This window comes from Artemia sp. Qi Xiang Cuo, chromosome 1, assembly GCF_049724085.1.
Source record: "Artemia sp. Qi Xiang Cuo chromosome 1, ASM4972408v1, whole genome shotgun sequence".
NCBI lineage: Eukaryota > Metazoa > Arthropoda > Branchiopoda > Anostraca > Artemiidae > Artemia > Artemia sp. Qi Xiang Cuo.
Genome location: NC_142794.1, coordinates 45731559 through 45754024, shown reverse-complemented (window position 1 = coordinate 45754024; position 22466 = coordinate 45731559). Strand labels below are relative to the sequence as shown.

The 22466-nt window shown below is 34.7% G+C and overlaps 1 protein-coding gene across 2 annotated transcripts in view; it reads left to right on the top strand.

The window, feature by feature from the left end:
- Ephrin (ephrin) overlaps positions 1-22466 on the top strand; it is a 303854-nt gene that overhangs the window by 5510 nt on the left and 275878 nt on the right. Inside the window, exon 1 of one of the 2 annotated variants that reach the window (XM_089095092.1) lies at positions 11058-11181. The exons of the other annotated variant lie outside the window; for it this stretch is intronic. The gene's annotated coding sequence lies outside the window, so the exon portion shown is untranslated. Of the gene's footprint in view, positions 1-11057; positions 11182-22466 lie in introns of those variants that run through there. 2 annotated transcript variants of the gene reach the window in all.

Genomic DNA, 22466 nt, shown 5'->3' with positions numbered 1-22466 from the left:
TGCCACCCAGCTTGTGAGAGCAGTTGTAATAAGCAAGCTGGATTATGGCTGCCTCCTTTACCAAGAGGCATCTACCCAACACCTGAAAAAACTGGATACAGCCCTGCATTGCATAATGAGGAAAATTCTTGGATCCCTAAAATAAACTCTCCAATCTGCAATATACTATGAACTAGGACTGACAACATTAGAAACTAGAATGAAGAAATTAAAAGCACAGTATTTTACATGGAAGATGTTGATCCCAAATGACATTATCTACAAAGAACTTATTGAAACATATGACCAGAACCAAAGATTTCAAGCAAATCAAATCAGCCATACCATTGAATGGTGAACCACATCTTTGAAATACCTGCTCCTATCCCAACTCCTGATGTCATTGATGAGGTAAACTCAGCTTTTAGTACAGGTATAAAGTCAAATATAGCACTACCCCCATTCTCAAGGGGTAGTCCAGAGGAACCACCAGAGATGGCAAGAACTAGGTGGCATGAATGGGTAGACCAGTGGACACAGATGGGATATAGGATGATATTTACTGATGGATTATGCTTTGCCACTGGGGGTGGGGCTGCAGTTGTGGTTCCTGTGCTAATTCATGCACTGTCTTTTAAAGTAACAGATGATAAGTCTCTAAAAGAGAAAGAGAAAGAAGTTTTTGTCAAAGGTCTCAGAACCAGATCCTTGATTTGTATGATTGTGGTACCCAACTGCCTGATTTATGGCCCCCAGTCAGACACCTGGTTATTAGTATAATCAGGCTCAGAACAGGCATTGCTCAAATTAGGAGTGTTTTATTTAAACAGAAGTGAGTAGATTCTTCATTATATGAGCTCAGCAATGTGGAAGAGGATGTTAGGCATATTTTAGTGTATTGTAAAAAAAATATGAGACACAGAGACTGCCAACAAAAAAGGCGCTTGCCTAAAGTATTTTGGTGCATTCATGCTCAGAAATATCATGGGTCATGCACAGACGCCACCGTGGGCTAGGAAAAAATCTGTGGAAGTACTAGGGCATTTCATTGTAGATACTAATCTACACATAGTGTTATAATATGTATTTATAAATGTATATATTTGATATTATTGCACATTATTTTAATATTGTTCATGTAAATCAATTTGTAGGCCTTTGTATATGTATGAGTAGGTGTAAATATTGCAAGCGAAGCTCATCAATTTAAATTGTATTATCAGCCAGTTGTGTTTGAATTGTAAATATGGAGCCTCAAATGTGACATCATTAGATGGAGTTGAATATAGCTTGCCAACCTCTAACCACAGTGACAAAAGCCAGATGGCTATTTATATTGTTTGACCCTTGGTCATGACAGAACAACAGCTGGACAGCTGAAACTTGATGTAAAACACCTTTCACCCTGGAAGGCTCTGATAAAATTGAAGAGACATGCACAGTGGGCAGCCTGCCCAGGAGTGCATCAAACAAACAACAACAACAAGCAAAAAATTTTAGACCTACTATTTCCTCATTTGTTTTAGGTTGCCTAAGAATAGTCTACAATTCAATATCAACAACGCAAAACCTACCTAGGCTCAACATCACTTATAGGTAGGTCTAAGCCTATAGAACAGCATAAGCAATTTCTTTCTTGACATACTTTCTTGAAGGTTTTTAAAGATGAAACCTTGGATGCAGTTCTGATTTCATTTTTTACCTTGTGGTAAACAGTGGTTTTGAATTAGTTCTCATCAATTATTATGTTAATTTTGTATGTAGCCTAGGGCTGTATGAGACCCTTGAAGAAAGGATGGGGGTAAATTGTCAAAAACAAACAGAACCATAAAAATGAATGTAAAATTAGTAATCTAAAATTGTCTCTCTTTTTGTTCTAGCTAAAATGCCCATTGAACAGTTTCTGGGTTTTTTTTCTACACAGTGGGCCTTCATCTTCTTATTTTCAATGGGGCTTTAAACATTAGTTTTGCATGCCTATTGGATTTATTCCAATCTTCTTTGAGGTTTTCTGATTCCCAATTGAGCCAAATGTAAGGGACAGTTGATTCCATCATTCTAACACCATGTAAAGATTTTCTTTGTCATGATGTTTGAGCAGTATAATTGAAACTCAGGTTACAAGAACCGGCAATACAATGAAAACTATATGCAAAGCATAAGCAAATATTGTAAGCAAAACACAGGCACATTCATATCACATCAGTTGCAAATACAGGGATATGTTACACTTGGGAATATGATATAAACAGTAATTGAAGTTCCTCATCACCTTAGTTGCTGTTTTTTTTTTTGCTTTTTTTTAAAGTGTGCAAGAAAATAAATTAGATGTTATAACATAAAGAGGAGAAATTTCAGCCAATGAAATCATTTAGAGGCACTCAAAAATAACAACCAATGAAAATCATTTAATCAGACACTAGAAAAGCAGTGATAGAGGAGGGATAGGGGATAGTATTTTAAGATAAACGGTGGTAAGGAAAAATTCTCAAAGAAAAAACTACTCAATTTTTCAAACAGTTTTTGATTGAAGACTGTAAGTGATGATCAACTTGGGCCAATAGTAACCAAAACTCTAATGTGTAATTAGAGTTTATATATCTCTAATGACGTATAATTAATACAAAAAAGAAATTTTTTTTTATGCTGATTTCAAATATATTATCTCAATAATTATAATGTTACCCATACCTAAAAAAGTCTGCTTGATTTTCAAAGATTGGGGAAAATAACTCTAAAAAGACAAGCAATCTTAATGAAAATTACACCATTAGATTCAGCATATCAGAAGATCCTGCTTTAGTTATAAGCTCCCACCTACAAAAATGTGTAATCTTGGATTTTATTTTTTTCTCAGAAGAAAGATCATGGATGCCTGTTTGTTTAGTTGTTTTATTTCTAGGGGGTGATTGGATAGAAGTAATAGTCCTAAAATATGGGTTAAGGGCTGCTTGAACATAGCTTAAAAGTTCTAGTTACCTTTTTAAGGGCAAAGATCTATGTTAGCGACTTTCAGGAGGAGAGATGCCATGGTTAATATACGTAATTATTGGGTACATGGTTATTGGCCATAGGGGACGCGTTTGATCCTCAGTCTCCAAAAAGGCTAAAAATATTGATGGGGATTTCAAACAAAATCAATGCACCCTATATGCAGGAGGCAAATAAACAAATAAAGGTTGTCAAAAGGACACAATAGCAATATCTAAGAAATGACTAAAAATATTAAGCTTAAACTTTTAAGTCATGTTGAAAGGGATGTTGAAAAAGGAACAAAGGTCAAATAATTATGCCTCCAGGGATGACATAATCCCCACCACCCCTGGGGCAAGTGTTGTAAGCTATATAAGTTGTCCATTGTTTATATACTGAGCTGGTTATTGGGAAAAGGAAACTTGCTTGATCCTGAGTCTCCAAAAAGGCTAAGGATATTAAGTTAGAACTCTTAGAAAATGTTGAAGGGTATTTCAAACAAAATCAAAGTGTACTATATGCAGGAGGGTTTTCAAAAGGACACACTAGCAATATCTAGGGAACAGCTAGGGGTATCAAGTTGGAACTTTGAAGTCACGTTGAGAGGGATGTTAAAAAAGAAACAAAGGACAACATAACCCCTGCCCCCTTACTCTTTTAGATGCTCCCCTTAACACTGATAAAGATTTTAAAAAGCCATTTTATTTATAATAGTCACAACGTCTAATAGCTATGCCTCTGGAGATGCCATGCCTCTACATCCCCTAGGACAAGGAATATAGATTATGTAATTTGTACATTCTTACATGCAGGATCTATCTTTGGGAAAGGGTTAATGCTTGATCCCAGGTGTGTCCAAAAAGACTAAGAGTATTGAGGCAGAATTTCAAGAAATGTTGTGGGGTATGTTGAGGTAAATCAAAAGAAACTATCTGTATCCAAGTTATCAATAAGGCATATCTGCAGTATCTTAGGAAGAGGTAAGGGTATTAACTTAAAAATTTGAGGGCCACTATTACTACTGCTACTTTGTGGCTGCAAATGAGACTAGTTGTGACTGCTGCTGTGACTACTTCCAACTGTAACAACTTGCAACTGTGACTGCTTGCAACTGTTACAATATCTAATTGTGACTACTTTCAGGGAATGCTGAAGGGAGATACTGAACTTTGAAACTTTAATATTTAACAAAAAAAAACACCACTTTGTTGTTCTAATGCTTCAATGAAGCTTTGATGTTGAAATAAGGAATGTTGAAAAACTTAAACCCTTGGCAGTAAAACAAACAAATTTATTTTAAAAAACCTTTCAAAAAAGAAGTTTTTCAAAAAAAGATTAAGAGCCAAATTAAACTTAAGACCAGTAGAAATAAATTCCTACAATAATTCAAACTCAAAACAACCAAAAATTACTATTAAAGAATAAATGAAACCCAAAACAAATAGAGATTAAATAAACAATAATAGCAAATAAACCTACAATAGGTACTAATATAAATGAATAAATAAATCTTAAAATGAGTAAAACTTTAACTGAATTTCAAATCAAACTTAAAACAAACACAAATCCCTACAAACAAGAGATTGGTTTCTGGCCCCTCCCCTAACTGTAAAAGTCTAAAGCCTACTGCATCATTTGCACTTACTGAAAACCAATTATATTACAAATGGTTTCTTTTGTTCTTACGACATTGAAAATAATATCGAAAATCACATTGAAATAAAAATCTTGGATTGTTGAGCTTTTTGCAATTAATATCATTATATATCGATTATTCAGTTTAGTTTTATTAGTTCTTTCCAAGGACTGCTCAAGACATATAGTTTTCAATACTCTTCTGGTCTAAGGTTGTAAGTTATGCCCTGGGGGCTTATAACGTTTTATAGAAAGTATTGTCGTAAAAATTTCAAAAAGGGCTCATTTAACTGGGAAATGAAAGATCTATTGCCCTATGTGATAGTAATAAGTAATTACAGGTAGAGTCCCCCACGCCCCTCACGCCCATCATTGCCCTCAACATTTACGATCAACATTTTTATATGACCATTTGTTCAACGTAGTTGAAAGGTCTGGAAATTATGTCTTGAGGATTACAATCCTCCCCTCATAGCCCTCAGGACAAGGGTTGTAAGTTATGCCCTTGGGGCGTATGAGGTTTTTATTGAAAGTTTGTTGTAGAAGCTTCAAAAAGGGCTCATTTGATTGGAAATTGTGAAGACTAGTTCCTTTTTTATTAGTAGAAAGTGATCAAAGGGCAAATGACCCCCCTCCCCACGCCCATAATTTCGCCAAACACTTCCAATCAAAATTTTGAGATAACAATTTTGTTCAGCGTATCAGAGCGGTCTAGAAATTGTGTTTTTGAGGATAACAAAACCCCCAGCCCTCAGGGTAAGGGTTGTAAGGTTTTTATAGAAAGCATGGTCATATAAACTTCGAAGGGGGCTCATTGGATTGGTAATCAGACGCTCTAGTGTTCTTTTTAAGAGTCAAAGTGATCGTAGGGCAGCTACCCCACCCTCCATGCACACACACACGTCGTTTTGTACCGAAATGTATCTAACATAAATTTTGAGATAGCTATTCTATTCAAAATGGTCTAAATATCATATAACAAGGCCTTTAGGGTTGAAACAATCCCCAGAGATTAGGGGCAAGGGTTGTAAGGTATGCCCAGGAGAATTTAAGATTTTCATGAAAGGGACGGATGTTTAACTTTAGAAGAGGCTCAGTCTTTTTCCCTGACAAACACTATGTCAATATAGAACCAACAGAAATTAATTAGAAAAACTTTTTTAACAAAATAAGTTTGTAAAAAAGTAAAGAACTCCATTAAACCAAAATGAACAAAAATCGAATCAAATAATCTACCAAGAATACAACTACCATGAATCAGTATCAATAAATAAATGAAACCCAAAACAAACATAAATTAAAATAAATAAGAGTCAAGCTCAAAACGAGCAGAAATTAATATGAGTAAGATTCTAAACCCCAAGCTTTCTAAAAGGCAGAATATAATTAGTACTTTACTGAAAAAATTCCTGTAAATGTTTTCACTTTTCTAACTTTAAGAAATCAAAAAGATTTTAAGGAATAAATATCAGCATATTGCATATTGCAAAATACGGGCAAATTGCATTGCTTACAGCCCTTTCCCCATGGGCTATGAGGGGACTTGTCATCCCCAAAGGCATAGCTATCAGGCTTTTCAACTATACTGAACCAAATAACTATCTCATAATTTTAATCAGATGTCTTTTTTGACATCTCAAAATTTTGATCAGATGTCCAATTTTTTTAGTTACTTAAAAAAGGAACTAGAACTTTGAATTTCTGTTCCAATGAGCCTTCTCCCAATCTTCTAGGACCTTTGGCGTGATGCAATCACTCCCGAGAAAAATAAAATAAACATGCATCCATGATCTTTCTTTTGGCAAAAAGAAAATATAAAATTCCCCATTTTTGTAGGCAAGAGTTTGAAACCTCTGTAGGCCTAGTTTCAGCATAGGCCTACACACACACATATATATATATATATATATATATATATATATATATATATATATATATATATATATATATATATATATATATATATATATATATATATATATATATATATATATATATATATATATATATATATATATATATATATATATATATATATATATATATATATGTATATTTATGTACATATATACATCTGATAGGCTTATGCTAAAACTAATGGTATGATTTTCATTAAGATCACTGGAATTTTTGGGGGGTGTTCCCCTCCCCCCCCCTTTTTCAAAAATAAGGCAAGTTTTTTCACACTTGTAGTTTTGATTGGTAATGTTAAACCTAATGAATTTTATATATTTGGAATCACTATAAAAAGCCAATTCTTTTGATGTATAAACTGTTATCAGAATTCTGTTTTTTAGAGTTTTTGTTGCTATTGACTGAGTTGCTAATTACAGTTTGTTACCATGAATTGTTCGACAAGAATGATAAGAACAATTAAAAGTATTACATAGATGAGCCAACTTGTAAAAGGAGAATAAGGCACTTCTATTTTCTCCAAAATTCTTAAGTGACATTTTCTGCTAATTTTTAAATTTTGGAGCAGTCAAAGGCTCAGGCTTGTGCACAAGAGCGGCAGATTATAACACTAAGAGAGAAATTTCCAAGATTTTAATCTCATTAAATGGAGAGGAGAATGTAAAACAAACCTGAAATTTAATCTAATTTTTCACAGAATGATCAAGATTATGCTTCTATTAACCAAATTGCAAAAGAAGACAAGGCTCTGTTACAAGCAAACAAGCATAACTTTACCACATGTTAAAAACATGACAGAAGAAAAAGTATAGTATGCATTTGAGTCATGTATTTAATAAACATGTAATTGATGTTCCTTTATATTTTAAGTAAAGTGCAAATTACACCATAGCCCTTTCTAGTTAATTTATGTGAGGTTTTTTTTTCTGGAAGAAATGTGGGCCAGAATCCAATAAGAAACTAAAATAAGTATCTTTCATTTTCTACCATCCCCTTGTGTTTTTGTTGAAGAGTAAATTATATCTTAGTACTATCTAGGAAAGTCTTGCCTTATATTTTATTTCACTCCAAAAGATATAAATACATACTACTACTACGACTACTAACAACTCACCACTGCACCAAGCCGCCTGAGGTCAACACAGCTACGCACACTCCTCCTCCAGCCTAATTTATTCAAAGCCTCCCTTTTTACACCCTCCCAGGAAGTTCATATTTCCTTTAAATCTTTCCTTTTGACATCCTCCCACTCCAGCTGCGGACAACCTGCTCTCCATTTTGCCCTAGATGGTTGGCCGAAAAGGACAATCTTTGGCAATCTAACCCCCCTCTGACGCCCACCATTCCCCCAAACACATCCAATCAAAATTTTCAGATAGCCATTTTGTTCAACGTAGTAGAAAGTTCTTGGAAATTAGGTCTTTGAGGATGACACCCCAGCCCTCAGGGCAAGGGTTGTAAGTTATGTCCTGGGAGCATATAAGGTTTTTATTGAAAGCGTTGTCATAGAAACTTCAAAAGGCTCATTTGATTGGAAATTGAAAGAGCTAGTATATTTTTTAATAGTTGAAAGTGATTGGAGAGTGACTAACGCCCCTCTCACGCCCATCATTTCCCCAAACACACCCAATCAAAATTTTTAGATAGCCATTTTGTTTAACCTAGTTGAAAGTTCTGAAAATTAGGTCTTAAGAGGATGACAATCACCCTCACAGCTCTAAGGGTACGGTTTTTAGTTTATACCCTGGGGGTATATAAGGTTCTCATAGACAATTTTGTCAAAAAATCTAGAATAGGGCTGCTGCGATTATAAATCAATAGGTTTAGTGCGCTGTTTAATAGTCAACAGAGATTGGTAGGCTTGAAATTTTTATAGTAAAGTTCGATGTGGGTACTATGTATGATTTTTTGTTGTTGTTTAGACCATGGCTCTTCGTATCGAAGGAGTCGTTGTAGGAACTTCGAAAAGAGCTCATTCGATTGAAAATAGAAAGGGCTGATGCCCTTTTTAATAGTCGAAAGTGATTGCAGGGCAACTAATCCCCCTCCTACGGCCACCCTCCCATTTCCCCATTATATTTAAAAACTAAATGTTTCCTTAAGATTAAATCAAAATGCACTGTGTTAATGCTAATTCCCAATAAGGCATCTCAGCATTATCCCAAGAACGACTGAGGGTATTATGTTCAGACTTTCGGGGCTACTTCTGCTCTTAAAATTTAACCAAGTCAAGATAGCGTAAGTGTATCTAAGCTATCAAAGAAAGTAAGCAAATTTTTTTGCAAATGGTATCAAGTTTTCTAATTCAGGTCAAATAGAGAAGGTATGAAACTAAATTAAACACTACTATTTGTGTCCAAATTTTTAAAAGGGTGTATGTTGTTAAAAATTGCTGAAAATTTTTCTCCAGCATACAAATAGCAGGCCAAACTATAAAGTCTTAGCAGAAATTAACATAAATTGGGCTCAAAACCCCTATGTCTTCCCAAGGCCAGAACATAATTTGCACTTTACTATAAAAAATACAAGGGAATGTGGGTGTTTTTTCACGGTTAAAAAAAAGCTTGGAAGAATAGGAACAACTGAAGTGTGGACATAAAAGACGCAAAGCAAAAGGAGGGAGGAGGATTTTCTAGATGTTTTACAGAGAAATTGTTTACGGATTGTTTTGGCTACCTGACTGAATGACAATATCTCAAATAGTAAGCTGTAAAAAAACTTGTGGTTCAATCCCGCTTTCTAGGGCTATAATGTGAGAAAGGATGAGATGGCTAGGGCACGTTCTGCAGATGAAGGATGACAGATTGCCAAAGATATTCCTTGTCGGTCAACCGTCTAGGGCCAAATAAAAAGTAGGTCATCCCCGGAAGAGGTGGGAGAATGTCATTAGGAAAGATTTAAGGGAAAAGAAAACTTCTTGGGAGGGTGTAAAGAGGGAGGCTTTCAATAGACTGGGGTGGAAGAAGAGCATGCGTAGCTGTGTTTGCATCAGGCGGCTTGGTGCTTCAGTTAGTTGTTAGTAGTATTATTAGTAGTTTGCGATCTTGGGGTGGTTTTTGGCCCCTTAAGTGGAAAAATGTCTTAACCCAAATTGTAACCTCTAGTAGAATAAAATCTCCAATATCAGAAACAAACTTAATATCTCCACTACCAATATCTAAATATGCCTGAATTTCTTCCATGGAAACAGCAAATAAAATACACTTCGCTGCCCTATCAGGGGTAAAGCAAGGTGACGTCCTGTCCCCATCCTCCTTAATCACGTTATTGGACTGGATTATGAAGATATTTCTGAGCACACGAAGGAGCGATGGATGATAAAAGTGTACAAATAACTGACTTGGACTAAGCTAATGACAAATTAAGTTTCATAAATATAAAACTCTTAACCATGAATTTAAGTTATAGAATATATGTAGCATTTGGGTTATTGGCCCTCGCACACTTGTTATCATGAGGTCACATTTCCTAATTTTTCCCGAATTTTATAGCTCATATTTATTTCCGTTGTTCCAAAATTGTTCTGGAAAAATTCTACTAGGTTGAATGATTTGGCTGAAAATTCAGTGGTCAAAGTGGACAGAATAACACACACACACACAAAAAAAAAAAAAAAAAAAAAAAAAAAACGCTTAGTCTTGTATATATATCCATTAATCGCTTTGGTAAGAAAAAAAAGAACAATCGTACTTAGAACCTACAAATAAAAAAAAAATGTACATTTGGTTAACTTAAACTTAAAGCTAAGGGAAATTACCCTAAAGAATTTATAGAGAATTGCTGTTGTGAATAAGATAGCACAAAGCTTTGACTGACTTGATTATAAACTCTGCTCGAGTTCAAATCGTGTTTCGAACCAAGTTATGACTCTAGACCATCTAACGTATGGCAATCGAGTTCAAGCCTGGTTCAACAAGTTCATCCCAGCCAGTTGTGGATCCAGGGGTGTGTGAGGGAATGACTACCCCTGGGTTGGGCCTTGGTCTCGCCTTAAATTTGTACGAATCTGTCGACTAACAAAAAAAGGAAGGGTCATCAAAATTCCAGCCTCTGAACCTGTCGAGCAAAAAGAAAAAAAGAAGGAAGATAGGGTCATCACCATATTGTGCAGTCTCCCTCCTCTTCAAATGATCACAACAAGGGAACTTGTGTTAAATCCTGTTTTGTGTTCTTTTTTTTCAGCTACAAACCCTAAACTAGAGAAATGATAAAGATAGTGTTTTTAAAACAAGGTGCTAGCAAATCCAGAATCGTGCTCTCTAGAGCTTGAATCCATTTCAGTGTTTTTGTTCGTGTTTCTGTCTTTTGGGTCTAGCATATAATGCAAGAACGCGTGCAGCTCCGGTTCCCTTAGCCTTTGTTGAAATGTTCCCTTTTCTTTAATATTGAGGTTGAGATTCAATACTTAGCTTTCATTTTATTTTACTGACATTTTCTGCGACGCAGCCTAGAATCATTCCACATTGGACTTTAGTTTCCGAGACTAGACTCCTACTTAGTTTACACTGAATCATCTCATTGAGATTAGTGTGCTATGACTAGTTCTGTATGGACCTTAAAGATTTCTTAGTGGAGACAAGCTTTTTAGTGACGTTTTGTGTGACGCTTCTTGTCGGTGCATATTTTTTTACTTTTATTGTGGATATCTTTTAATTGGAATCTACATTATTGAATTTTAAAGTAGGTAGCTAAAATTAGCCTTTTTGTATTTGAAATGTGCTAATAGTTCTTGACTTTATTATATGGTTTGTTGAAATAATTTCCAAGTGGTGTTGTAAGCCATATTTAATTTATTTTTCATGTTTGTTTGCTCATTGCTTAAGATCCTTTATTATCTCAAAATCAGGTTTTTACTTTAGAATGCATTATTGTTGATTAATAGAAGATAGGTTTCTAAGGAGTTTGATTTACTTTAACAATATGGTCCATGCACTGCATTTGATTAGTCTGTAAAAATGCTGCATTGTTGATTAATAGAAGATAGGTTTCTAAGGAGTTTGATTTACTTTAACAATATGGTCCATGCACTGCATTTGATTAGTCTGTAAAAATGCTGTTCCTGTGTTTACCTTAGAGCTGCTTAGGTTGTAAAAGAGCAATATGTTTTAAATTTGTTTTTTGGACAAATAGAGAGTCAGAGCAGAAAGAAAATGACAATCCTAAATGAATTTAGACTAGGTACATTGTTCATGGTTGAGTTACCCTACTACGTACGGTTACTGATCGTATAAAAGGTTCTTTTTCGGTGTGTTTTAGTAGCACTATCTATTTTATTTGCACCTTGTTGTTTTGGAAGCCATATCTTCAGAAATTGTAATATATATATATATATATATATATATATATATATATATATATATATATATATATATATATATATATATATATATATATATATATATATATATATATATATATATATATATATATATATATATATATATATATATATATATATATATATATATATATATATATATATATATATATATATTATTAATCAGATAATATCAGAAATTATAAATACCTTCAGCCATTCATTCAGAAACTAAACGGATTAACTCTGCTTCGGTTTTTATGTTTTGGGGTGAACATTCCTGATTCCGTTTAATTTTGAACATTCATAAGGCTCCCTGAAAATAAGGACTAATATTCCAATATGACAATAACCTATACTAAGCTACTGAATACTAATATACCCTCACTTTACTAATATCTGCTTGAAGCCTGCAACATTTCAAATCCGTCTACAGTCAAAGAGTTCGAGGTAACGAACTGTAAGTAAGGAGCGACTCGGCCAAATAACAACCGAAACTCTTAAAACGGAATTTTAATAACAATAGATGCATCAAAAGAATTGAATTTTATGCTGATTCCAAATATAAAAATATTCATTAGGTTTAATGTTACCCGTCGAAAGTCAAGAGCCTGAGAAAATTTTCCTCTTTTTCGAAGAAAGGGTGACACGCCCAAACATTCAAGTGAAAATCGCACCATCAGTTTCAGCATAGGCTTTGCAGATAATCCTATTTTAGAGGTTTCATGCTCTTACCTATAAAAATGTTGAATTTTGCATTTTTTTTGCCAGAAGAAGATCACGAATGTGTATTTTTTTTGTGTGTGCTTTTTCCCAGGGGTAATCGTATCGAACCAATGGTCCTAGACGATCAGGAGAGGGCTCATTCGAACAGAAATAAAAAGTTCTAGTGCCCTTTTTCAGTGACTAAAAGTAATTGGATTGGAGCAAGATGTGATTTTTTGTATCTATTACGTTTAATTATCTAACATGATGTCATGACATTGTGCGACTGTCATGACTCACCCAAACTACGATTCTCCCCCCTAAATAGGACCAAGTTAATATCGATTGAAATTCTAAGATAACCCATCGATTTAATAGTATTCAAACTCGAAATAACATTTGCAAAATCTTTTCTTAAAATCCCTGTCTCACATAATTTCTTAGAGGCGCATATGAAGAGTTTTTTTTAGCGGGAGGGTGAGGGGATATTCGTCAAATCAACATTAAAAAGTGAATTGTAAGTCTACTAGTTGAAGAAAATTGTTTTATATGATTCAATGAATTGTCTTGTATATAAGGTCTTGGTAATATATATATGATGTGTTTAATGAATGATATTCACATCAAATGATCATTCCAGTTCCTCTTTTATCGGAGATTAGGCCACGTCATCACTAACCTAACATCAAAAATTGAAATTGCGTTACACAAAGAATTATGATACAAAATCTTAGCCACTAAAACAAGCACGGATACAAAGGGGAGGCGATGGGGGTGATCCCCCCCCCCCCAAAAAAAACGAAAAATTTTAAGAATCCTTCCCAAATTACAATATTGAGTCCTATATACGAGAAATAAGGACTGAAAAATCGATCGTTTTCTGAAATAAAAACAATGAAACATATCAACGCAATAAAATTGTTCAAAGACGGTACGGTATGTGTTATAAACGCAAGACTGAAATGTTTCTGTGCTGTTCGAGAGAGCCCAAGGAAGCGCAGACCCAAGACAAGAAGGTTGGACAGTGACAGTGCTGTGGCCTCTTTAAGCATACAAAGGTTGGCATCACTTATCACTGTTCCCCGGAGACAGAGACACACATGAAATGTACGTAATACATACGTTCAAATGGAATAATTTTATTGCCATCACTGAATTTGAAAAAAATCAAGAGTCCTTCACCAACGCTATAAATGTTTGCCTCATTGCTAGCAGCCACGCAAAATTATATGAAGTACCCTGACAATGGTGCCAATTCATCAGCCAGCAATCTAATGTCTGCCTCATTTGGTGGCACTGAAATAGCTTAGAGTTCTGATGAAGATACCGGCTTGTCATCTATTGTAAGGGTCGCGGCTGTATCTTTTTTTATGCTGAATGGCTTAGAACCCTACTGTAAAGAGATTTCATACCAATCGGAAGTCGGAAATTTCGCTCCTCAATTTCTTCCGCCAGGTCTATGTCAATAGTTAAGTGAGTATATTTCACATCAGTAGAGAGGGAGGTGCTACTCCGAACTCTCACCCCTGCTGCCACCTATAACTTTTTTTACATAATTGTTGGATGGTTATGTGTGTTGGTCGATTTATTTGATGTTTTTCATGGATGTTTAATGGTTTTTGTCAGTGAGAATTTGAAAAACAGGAACTTTGTCACATTTATGGATTTCAACAGCAATTCATGTCTGTTATATGGTTTTCTCAGTGAGAATGAAAAAACAGGAATTTTCTCACTTGGAAAAACAGGAATTTTCTCACATGGAAAACCATAAACCACGTGGTCCTGTCACGAGTAGCACCTGTGAACTTGATTTACATAATCGCTAGGGGAAATTATTGATTCACGAAGGGGAGAATGAAGAAACATTAAGGCTTCTTTAATCTTAGGTCTGAGGGATAAACGTTCTTTAGGTCAGAGAGAAAAATTTATATTCTATTTTCAAATAGGGCTTCATTGATCTTTAGTGACAGGAATTATAATTGACATCACTTGTTATCTTGGAATTATGCGGGGGTCTAAAGAGATAGAAATTCTATTTTTAAATATGGCTTCACGGAGCTTTAAGTCGGAGAGATAAATTGATATTCTAACGAAACCCTAATAGTTTAGCTAGGAAAATTTATGAGATGAAGAGATTAACGTAGGAAAGGGTTTCCTAGAAATTTGAAATGCGTTAGCGTAGAGATGCCAAACAAAAGGAACACGCTGAAATTACGTTTAGGGATTATTTGGGCGAAACCGTTTTATCCATTTTATGGGATTATTTCGGCGCAACAGTTAGAGACATTTTGAAAGAAGATTTTAGGAAAGGTTTTAGAAGAGAATTTGAGGGTGAAACTCTGTGGTCGTTATAATACACAAGTTCCATTTGAACAGTGTTGTGAGGTCCTCTACCCCAACCCCAAATGGTTCCGATCCCCCACCACAACCCCGAAGAAAGCCCCCGGTACTCAAAGCTCCCCCAAGCTCCCATAGAGCCCCAGCCCGCCAAACGCCCTCCTCAGACCCTCAAAGGCCTTCCTCTGGTCCTCAAAGTGCCCCCGGACCCCCAAAGGACACCCGGACCCCAAAGGCCCTCCCCCCGGTCCTCAAAGGTCCCCCGGGCTCCCACAGAGCCACCGGTGCCCCCAAAGACCCACCCAGACCCCCAAAGGCCATCCCCGGGCCCCCCCAAGGCCCATCGCGCGCCCAAAGGCCCTCCACCGGTCCCCAAATGTCCCCCAGGCCCCCAACTGTCCCCCCGGACCCCCAAAGGCCCTCCCCCGGCCCCCAAAGGGCCAACCGGCTCCCAAAGGACCAATCGGTCCTCAAGTGTTCCCCAGACTCCCAAAGGCCCCTCTGTGCCCCAAAGGCCCTCCCCCGGTCCCCAAAGGTCCTCCCGGGCCAGAGAAGCGCCGCCGGGATGCGCCGTGGGCCAGGAAAGCGCCGCAGGATGTGCCGCAGGGATGCGCCGTGGGTCAGGAAAGTGCCGCGGGGGATGTGCCGCAGGGAGGCACCGCAGGAAAGCGCCGCAGGATGCGCCGCAGGGATGCGCAGCAAAAAAAAGTAAACTAAAAAGTAAAAATTTCGAAATGTTATCCCCCAAACCCACTCCTCAGACCCCCAACGGCCCTCCCCTGGTCCTCAACGGTCCCTCGGGCTCCCACAGGGGCAACCGGCCCCCCATACACCCTCCCTGGGCCCCCCAAAGGGCCCCCTCGCGATTTTTTTTTAATAATTTTTTATGGCTTTTTTTTATATTTTCTGACAAAGTTCCATTCATAATGTCATTCCTTAAACCATTTTCCAACCTCAAAGAGTCCCCTCCCCAATTCGTTAATACTTTCTTGAATTTTTTAACATGGTATTTTTTTAACTTTTTTACGTATCTTAAAATGACATGAAATATGCTTACGGCTCTACCAATCATACTCTTTGCTTGTTCATGGACACGACGTGGCTTTCCCACTGGTACTCTATGGCAGGTTATTGACACTACGTAGTTTATTGCATGCATTAAATCAGCATTTTTTACGCAGTGGAAGGATAAACACACAATTCATATCTGTAAAAAAGTGAGGATGAATTATTCGACGAACGTATGTGCACATGATAAAATCAGTGTCGTATTGAATACTGACAAGGAGAAATACCTGAGCTATGAAACGAGTGCAAACGGTAACACTCTTGGAAATGTATGCATGCGTTGTCATGACAGCGAGAAGTTAGATTTCTTTGGAGTACCCAAGAATTTCAATCGTGTAAACGGTGGATATTCAAGAGTATCATTACCAGAGAAATTAGTGTTCAAAGAGAATGCAAACTTAAAAATAATTGTCGATGATCGGGGACAACTCCTTGCTAGGGTTTCTGGTAACACATTACCTGTTGATAAATCCTATCATCATTTTTCCGGTATTAGCATTTTAAAGAGAACAAGAAGGAGAAGACAAGCATACTCCTGCAATAATGTCATTAATCATATCTTGTCAATATGCCAAAACTGCCATCTATGTAAAAATGATGTGACAGTAGACAGTGAAATCACAGGCAGAATAAAAAGGACATTAGCAGACAATATCATCAATGAATATAAAGATGAATTGACGGAAAGTGAAGCGCAAGTGTACTAATAATGTTTAATAATGTATTTAAAGTATTTTTATATTAATATTCTACATGTCATTATTTCATTAAAAATATTTTATGCATTATTTTGTTAAGTTTTCATTATTTTAGGGTATGCTAGAACGTCAAACGTTCAGAATATCTATTAAAAAGGTCAGAGATGAAAGAAAAAGAATTTTTAGAGATAAAGATACTACTAGCAGGCTCAATGTTTCATAGAAGTTCAAGATCTCTTCTGAATTTTACCAAAGAACACAATTCTATTCTAATTTCACCAGAGAAAATAAAATGCTTCCACTTCAGTTTTAAGTTCACCGAGACATAGAAAATTTAAAATTCAATTATAAATTTTTCTCTATAAGATATGAAAAGTTATCATATGATTCTGTTTATTTTCCGTGATGATAAAAAGTTTCACTTTAATTATAAATTTTCTTAAATTCAATTAGAACCTTTCTCAACGAGTCAAATTTAAAGTTCTCTTCTAAATATTTCCCCGGGAGAAGAAAAGTTCAAGTTCAATTCTGAATTTTATCAATGAAAATGAAATGAGTTATTGATCATTTCTATTTTCACAAAATAAATATAAAAATTTTCCACTTCAGTTCAGATTTTTCTCAAACAGATGAAACAATTGAAAATACTGTTCCAAATGTTTAATAGAAGATAGAAAATTTTAAGTTCTCTTCTGAATTTTACTAAAGAACACAATTCAATTCTAATTTCACCAGAGAAATAAAAAGCTTCCACATCGGTTTTAAGTTCACCAAGATATAAAAAATTTTATGTTCAATTCTACATTTTTTTGTAGAAGATAGGAAAAGTTATACTATGATTGTGATTATTTTCCATGAAGATGAAAATTTTCACTTTAAATCTAATTTTCTTAAATCCTGAAATGACATGAAATATGCTTATGGTTATGCCAATCGTACTATGTGATTGCTCATGGACACGACGCGGCTTTTCCATTAGTACTCAATGGCAGGTTATCGACACTACCTAGTTTATTGTATGCATTAAATCAGTATTTTTTACGCAGTGGAAGGATAAACACACATTTCATATCTGTAAAAAAGTGAGGATGAATTATTCGACGAATGTATGTGCACATGAAAAAATCATTGTCGTATTGAATACTGACAAGGAGAAATACCTGAGATATGAAACGAGTGCAAGTGGTAACACTATTGGAAATGTCTGCATGCGTTGTCATGACAGCGAGAAGTTAGATTTCTTTGGACTATCGAAATCATTCAACATTCCTCAAGGTAGATATGCGAGAGTGAGAGCACCAGAGATGATAGTGCTAAAGGAGAATGACAACTTAAAAATAATTATTGATGATGGAGGACAACTCCTTGCTTACAGTTCTGGTAGCATGATACCTATTGATAGATCCTATTCCCATCGTTCTGGTATAACTATTCAAATTAATGCAAAGAAGAAAAGAAAAGCCTACTGCTGCAAAAGTGTAATAAATCATATCATGTCTACCTGCCAGAACTGCCATCTATGTAAAAATAATGTGAGACTAGACAATGAAATCACAGGCAGAATAAAAAGGACATTAGCAGACAACATCATCAATGAATATAAAGATGAATTGACGGAAAGTGAAGCGCAAGTGTACTAATAATGTGTAATAATGTATTTAACGTATTTATATATTAATATTCTACATCTCATTATTTCAGGAAAAATATTTTATGCATTATTGTGTTCAGTGTTAATTATTTTAGGGTATGCTTGAACGTAAAAAGCTCAGTTTGTAAATTAAAAATGTCAGAGACTATATAAAAAGAAATTTTAGACTTTGCTATAATACTATCAGGCTCAAATTTATATGGAAGATATCACATATAAAGATATAATCTTAATTTTAAAAATGAAAACGATCCAATTCAAATTCTATCATAGATAACAATAATATTAAAATTAATGTCTATATTTCCCAAAGACATAACGAAATTTAAAGTTCAATTCTAAATTTTTCTGTAGAAGATATGACAAGTTATGATATTAGTGTTATTATTTTCAATGGAGATAAAAAGTTTCACTTTAATTCTAAATTTTCTTAAATTCAATCCCGTCCTTTTCTCAAAGATTCAAATTTAAAGTTCTGTTCCAAAAGTTAACCCTAAGAGGTTAAAAAGTTTTTCTGAAATTATCTTAAGACTTATACGTTTTTATTCTTTATTATTGTAATTAGCCAAGAAAATTAGACTTTCAAATTCAACATGCCAGGGAACACACTTTCAAGTTCGTCATGTTTGAGAACCCTAAATAGTCATCCAATAAAAAGGTAAGTTAACCCTAAAAGGTTAAAGAATTTTTCTGAAATTACACTTTCAGATCCAGTATGTCAGTGAACACACTTTCTGAGTCAGCATGTAGGAGAACCCTAAACGCTCACCCCTAAAAAGGTAAGTTAACCCTAAATGGTTAAAGAATTTCTCTATTTATGTAGAGTTTCAACTAGCTATGGCTAAGTTTGTTAAAGACAAACTATTTTCTTGCGAAAACACATAAAATCAGAAAAAATGTTCAATGTTCCTTTAGTACCTACGAACTTGGGTTTAAATGAAGATATTTATGCAGAGTTTCAACTAGCTATGGCTAAGTTTGATAAAGACAATCTATTTTCTTGCGAAAACACACAAACTCAGAACAAATTTTCAATGTTCCTTTAGTACCTAAGCACTTAGTCTTACATGAAGATATTTTTACAGAGTTTCAAGTAGCTACGTCTAATATTGATAAACACACGAAATTTTCTTGCTAAAACAAACAGCAACAGAAAAAAAAAATGTTAATTGGTAATTTATTAAAAAATCACTAATGTTGAAATGTATACATTTATGCAGAGTTTCAACTATCTATGTATAATGTTGCTAAAAACAATCTATTTTATTGTGAAAACACACAAAATCCGAAAATATGTTCAATGTTCATTTAGTAACTATGCAATTAGACTAAAAATGTAGATATCTATGCAGAATTTCAACTAGCTATGGCTATGATTGCTAAAGACAATTTATTTTCATGTGAAAACACAAAAAATCAGAAAAAATGTTCAATGTTCCTTTAGTACCTACACAATTAGACTAAAAATGAAGATATTTATGCAGAGTTTCAACTAGCTATGGCTAAGTTTTCTAAAGACAAGCTATTTTCTTGAGAAAAAACACAAAATCATAAAAAATTTTCAATGTTCCTATAGTACCTACTCAATTAGACTTAAATGAAGATATTTATGCAGAGTTTCAACTAGCTATGGCTAAGTTTGCTAAAGACAAGCTATTTTCTTGTGAAAACTGACAAAATCAGAAAAAATGATCAATGTTCCTTTAGTACCTACGCAATTAGACTAAAAATGAAGATATTTATGCAGAGTTTCAACTAGCTATAGCTAAGTTTGCTAAAGACAAGCTATTTTCTTGTGAAAACACACAAAATCAGAAAAAATGATCAATGTTCCTTTAGTACCTACGCAATTAGACTAAAAATGAAGATATCTATGCAGAGTTTCAACTAGCTATGTCTAAGTTTTCTAAAGACAATCTATTTTCTTGTTAAAACAAACAAAATAATAAAAAATGTTCAATTTTCCTTTAGTACCTACGCAATTAGTCTAAAAATGAAGATATTTATGCAGAGTTTCAACTAGCTATGGCTAAGTTTGCTAAAGACCAGCTATTTTCTTGTGAAAACACACAAAATCAGAAAAAATGATCAATGTTCCTTTAGTACCTACGCAATTAGACTAAAAATGAAGATATCTATGCAGAGTTTCAACTAGCTATGGCTAAGTTTGCTAAAGAAAAACTATTTTCTTGCGAAAACACACAAAATCAGAAAAAATATTCAATGTTCCTGTAGTACCTACACAATTAGACTAAAAATGAAGATAGTTATGCAGAGTTTCAACTAGCTATGGCTAAGTTTGCTAAAGACAAGCTATTTTCTTGCGAAAACACACAAAATCAGAAAAAATGCTCAATGTTCCTTTAGTACCTACACAATTAGGCTTAAATGAAGATATTTATGCAGAGTTTCAACTAGCTATGGCTAAGTTTGCTAAAGACAAGCTATTTTCTTGCGAAAACACACAAAATCAGAAAAAAAAATGTTCAATGTTCCTCTATTACCTACGCAATTAGGCTGAAATGAAGATATATATGCAGAGTTTCAACTAGCTATGGTTAAGTTTGCTAAAGACAAGCTATTTTCTTGTGAAAACACACAAAATCAGAAAAAATGTTGTTAGGTTAGATTAAGTTAGATTAGGTTATGTTAGCCTACGTACGAGCGCAGAGAGGTTAGGTTAGGCTAGGTTGGATTAAGTTAGGTTAGGTTAAGTTAGGTTAGGTTAGATTAAGTTAGGTTAGGTTAAGTTAGGTTAGGATAGGTTAGATTAAGTTAGGTTATGCTAAGTTAGGTTAGGCTAACCTAGCCTAACATGAAGATATTTATGCAGAGTTTCAACTAGCTATGGCTAAGTTTGCTAAAGACAAGCTATTTTCTTGTGAAAACACACAAAATCAGAAAAAATGATCAATGTTCCTTTAGTACCTACGCAATTAGACTAAAAATGAAGATATTTATGCAGAGTTTCAACTAGCTATGGCTAAGTTTGCTAAAGACAAGCTATTTTCTTGTGAAAACACACAAAATCAGAAAAAATGATCAATGTTCCTTTAGTACCTACGCAATTAGACTAAAAATGAAGATATCTATGCAGAGTTTCAACTAGCTATGGCTAAGTTTGCTAAAGACAAGATATTTTCTTGTTAAAACACAAAAAATCATAAAAAATTATCAATGTTCCTTTATTACCTACGCAAATAGACTAAAAATGAAGATATATATGCAGAGTTTCAACTAGCTATGGCTAAGTTTGCTAAAGACAAGCTATTTTCTTGTTAAAACACACAAAATCAGAAAAAATGATCATTGTTCCTTTAGTACCTACGCAATTAGACCAAAAATGAAGATATTTATGCAGAGTTTCAACTAGCTATGGCTAAGTTTGCTAAAGACAAACTATTTTCTTGCAAAAACACACACAATCAGAAAAAATGTTCAATGTTCCTTTAGTACCTACCCAATTAGACTAAAAATGAAGTTATTTATGCAGAGTTCCAACTAGCTATGGCTAAGTTTGCTAAAGACAAGCTATTTTCTTGCAAAAACACACAAAATCAGAAAAAATGTTCAATGTTCCTTTAGTACCTACACAATTAGGCTTAAATAAAGATATTTATGCAGAGTTTCAACTAGCTATGGCTAAGTTTGCTAAAGACAAGCTATTTTCTTGCGAAAACACACAAAATCAGAAAAAAATGTTCAATGTTCCTCTAGTACCTACGCAATTAGGCTGAAATGAAGATATTTATGCAGAGTTTCAACTAGCTATGGTTAAGTTTGCTAAAGACAAGCTATTTTCTTGCGAAAACACACAAAATCAGAAAAAATATTGTTAGGTTAGATTAAGTTAGATTAGGTTAGGTTAGTCTACGTACGCGCGCATATAGGTTAGGTTAGGTTAGGTTGGATTAAGTTAGGTTAGGTTAAGTTAGGTTAAGTTAGATTAAGTTAGGTTAGGTTAAGTTAGGTTAGGATAGGTTAGATTAAGTTAGGTTAGGCTAAGTTAGGTTAGGCTAGGTTAGCCTAAGTACGCGCGCGTTCGTAGGCTAACCTATCCGAACCTAACTTAACCTAACCTAACTTAAACTAACCTAACCTAACCTAACCTAACATAATCCAACCTAACCTAACCTAACTTAACCTAACTTAATCCAACCTAACCTAACCTATATGCGCGCGTACGTAG